The sequence below is a fragment of the Brassica napus genome, chromosome C1, assembly GCF_020379485.1.
Source record: "Brassica napus cultivar Da-Ae chromosome C1, Da-Ae, whole genome shotgun sequence".
In the NCBI taxonomy this organism is placed as follows: Eukaryota; Viridiplantae; Streptophyta; class Magnoliopsida; order Brassicales; family Brassicaceae; genus Brassica; species Brassica napus.
This window is the reverse complement of record NC_063444.1, coordinates 14,217,676-14,220,166: the sequence shown is the minus strand read 5'-3', so window position 1 is coordinate 14,220,166 and position 2,491 is coordinate 14,217,676. Positions and strand designations below refer to the sequence as shown.

Here is a 2,491-nt window from a genome sequence, read left to right as displayed (position 1 = left end):
TTCTTCTTCTTATATCAGGTTTTGAGGCTTTGAAAATGTATTAGTTTGAAGCTTTTTCGTTGTTTTCAGTTGCTATTTTTTTTCTTCAGGCATGAGAAAATGGTGGAAGTGAAGAAAGAGTCAGTTTTTTACCGGAATATTCAAACGGTCGTGTGAGAAGATACGTAGAGATGAGCTCAACGAACAGTTTCTTGAGCTCGGAAATGCATTTTGTATATATTTATATCAAAAAAGAGCAGAGTTTTTTCAATTTTATGATCTTTTTTTTTTCCTCGGTGAATTGTTCTATGAACTCGTTAAAGCTGATAACATCCTACAATGAAGTATCATTTTTCACGGCCATTGTCACAAATTCTTAAATATGAGACTTGCAGATGCAGATATTCAACACATTAACAGAGTCGCTTGAAACTCATCTTGAAGTCTATACTACAAAGTGGTGAATTATGGCCAGTGCCGGCCCTGGCAAGAAGCCAAGGAAGCATCTGCTTCCGGCCTTTAAATTTATAAAAATGTTTCAGGCCAATTTTACAGTGAAAGTTAGACTAGATTGACTGGTAAGTACTCTTCATATTATTTTCAGGTGACAGGTTCGATTAATATAGCCTACATTTTCTACTTTTTAATTAAAATAACTTTTAGTGGCCCAAAATACAATTTTTGCTTCCAGCCCACTGAAAGTCCTGGCCGCTACTGATTATGGCTCCCAAGGACAAGCACTCTTCCAGTTTTAGTCTTGGTCCTCCTGTCAACAATAGAAAAAAAAACATTTGAGTTGTGAGCTTATGTACAGAACGTCTTGAAGATATATATTAAGGGTATTTTACCTCTTGAGTTGCTCTTTCTTTATTGCTTTTCCAACATACTCTGAATCTCTCTTATTGCTCCAATATCAACACGCTTCAAGGAATGTGAGTACGCATCACTGATTCACTGATGAATGACTTGTTTTCAAACTGAAGAGAGTGAGCTGGTTTTAGTCACCTCTTCCCGAGCAAAGGAAGGTGGATTCTTCATTAGCACACTCCCATGTCCAATCTCAACTGATATTTCCTTCTCAAAAATAATATCTTCCTCGGATGAAACTGAGATACAACACACGTCCTCCTCTTGTCAGGATTTTTTTTTAAAAGAAAATACTATCAAAAACCCCCACATAAATCCTTACCAAAATCTTCAAAACCCCACCAAATCTTCTAAATCCATTTAATTTTATCAAATCTGAACCAGCAATCAAATCTGGCAGTGATTGGCACAACCAGCGGGAATGAACCCATGAATCATGGAATCCTGCATATTTAGACATAAGAGACAGAGTTAGACAATCGATTATAGAAGAGAAGCAACAGATCAGTGGTGATAGAAGAAAGATCTAGTTACCTTTTCATCTAGGAAGAGATGAGTTATTCCCATAAATTCACCGTTTTGGTGTTGAGTGGAGGACGGCGGGTTCAGGAACTGGAGAACCACAGACAGGCACTTTGGAGGAGTTGGTATAATCTGTGACGGCGAATGAAAGTTCAGGGATAACCAAATAAAGGAACACACAAAAGATACCAAAAACTCTTTCTTGTATATTAGAAACCTTTTAAACAATCTTTCTAGATATGTTTAATCTGAATTATTCTCAGTCACACACGACTAGAGTCGGACCAGTTTCTAAATTCTCAAATCACAAAAGCCAAGCTGCTCTCACAAGACACTTGCTTTTGTTCACGATTACTTGACAAGAACACACCTCTTGCTCAAGATTTTTTCCAATTGAACGTCTAACCTAAATCTACCCAAGGTAATCTAGTTATATACGTTCCCCACAATATTTTGTTTCCTAATATTGTGTTAAACCCAAATCTTCTTTACTTTACGCCAAAGTAATATTTTGGGCCCAATGATAATCTGACACGTCATCGCTCCATAACAAACTCGTAATCATGTATCTCACATCGATCAGTATGTGTAACACATTCTTCTGTTCCACATAGTCAAGCTCAGTTCTCTTGAGCTTACATTCCCCCCCCCCCCTTTTTTATCTGAATGTGACAACCTAAGCAACCTGCAAGGACATCACAACAAGCCAAACAACCACACACAAAGATAACTTTCTATCTCAAACCATAGCACACGAAATGTAACTGGAAACACATTCTTAGTCAGACATCAATGAGAAGTTTTAACAACACATAAATAAGAAAGTCAAATAACCAAGTACACATCAACCGAAGGACAATTGATACATCACACTAGAAACCGAACAACTAAGAACTCGCACTTCCGTCACTGTTGCTGTCTTCATCAACATCACCGTCTTCATCTTCATCTTCATCAACCTCCTGTTGCACCACGTACTGGTCATACTCTCCCCCTGCTTAGTTGCACATTTAGATAAAAAATCCAAGTTAGAAAGATCAAATACTAAGTAACAACTAAGTATGATACTCTTACTCCTTAGACGAATCCGAATGGCCCTTTTTTTGTGCAACACTTTGTTTCA

At 37.5% G+C, this 2,491-nt stretch overlaps 1 long non-coding RNA gene across 1 annotated transcript; it reads right to left on the bottom strand.

The window, feature by feature from the left end:
* Positions 1-550: 550 nt before the first annotated feature.
* Positions 551-1,569, bottom strand: LOC106374474. The gene is made up of 4 exons (XR_001274964.3): positions 1,381-1,569; positions 1,169-1,290; positions 828-1,085; positions 551-745 (listed from the first exon to the last, which is right to left on the bottom strand). It is a non-coding gene; the product is annotated as an uncharacterized LOC106374474 (long non-coding RNA).
* Between the last annotated feature and the right edge of the window lie 922 nt (positions 1,570-2,491).